The following is a 1,106-nucleotide window of genomic DNA, read 5'->3' as shown; positions in this document are numbered from 1 at the left end:
GGATTACAAGTGTGCACCACCATACCCAGTATCAGTGGCCAGCTCAGTGTGCCATGGGGCAGGGCCAGAGCAGCATGTGGTGCTGGGGATGGAACCCTGGTCCCTGAGCTTGCCTAAACAGGTGTTTAGTCCACTGGGCTATCTTGATGGCCCAACATGAATTGATCCTAGGATTATTTGCAGGGCACTGTGAGTAGTGTACAAGGAATGACCACACTTCTGAGTCATAATTTATTCATTTTGTCTCTTGATTCATATCCGTTGATGGTCAAATCTATCAGGAATAAATGTGAATTTCAGTTGTTTAACTTTATGAGGGCAATTCCACTTCCCTTTTGTAAATTTTTCACTCCCATTTTGATGAATTACCACTACCTCTAAACATACGATTCTAGGGTTTGATTATCTGTGTGGAAAAAATGGCTGCCGCCAGTTTGGTTCTGTTCTGTAGAAGAGTCTCAGCAGTTCTGAAGGCTTCTGTATCATTAAAAACTCCTAAGGACCCTGCTAGCACAGGATTTTCTCTTAGTTTGTTATCTAAGAATGCCTCAGATGGCATATCCTTTCAGCAGTGTAGATTACTTCATACCACATTGTCAAGAAGAGGACTGGAATAATTTTTTGATGACCCAAAGAATTGGGAGCAAGAAAAAGTGAAATCCAGAGCTGTGTGGACCTGTCAGCAATTAAGGAACAAAAGTAATGAAGATTTACATAAACTTTGGTACATCTTACTAAAAGAAAGAAACATGCTTCTAACTCTAGAACAGGAGGCCAAGTGGCAAGTATTACCAATGCCAAGTCCAGAATGGTTAGAAAAGGTAGTTGAGTCCATGAATGCATTAGATAAAGATGTCCAGGAAAAAGAAGATGGTTTAAGGCTTCTCCAGACTGGTCGAGAAGAAGCTCGACCTGGTGCTTGGAGAAGAGACATCTTTGGAAGAATCATTTGACACAAGTTCAAGCAGTGGCCTATACCTTGGTACCTAAATAAAAGATACGACAGGAAACGATTCTTTGCAATGCCTTGTGTGGACAATTTTGTCAGACTGAAAACTGAGAAATGGGCCCACATTAGAGCAAGAAAGAGGTGTCTGGAAAAAAAG

General features: G+C 41.4%; 1 pseudogene; it reads left to right on the top strand.

Annotated features, from left to right (window-relative positions):
- Positions 1 to 419: 419 nt before the first annotated feature.
- The window catches only part of LOC101592369, a 63,570-nt pseudogene continuing 62,883 nt past the window's right edge, over positions 420 to 1,106 (top strand).

This window comes from Octodon degus, unplaced genomic scaffold, assembly GCF_000260255.1.
Source record: "Octodon degus isolate 3935 unplaced genomic scaffold, OctDeg1.0 scaffold00017, whole genome shotgun sequence".
Taxonomy (NCBI): domain Eukaryota; kingdom Metazoa; phylum Chordata; class Mammalia; order Rodentia; family Octodontidae; genus Octodon; species Octodon degus.
This window is presented reverse-complemented; position numbering and strand designations above follow the sequence as displayed.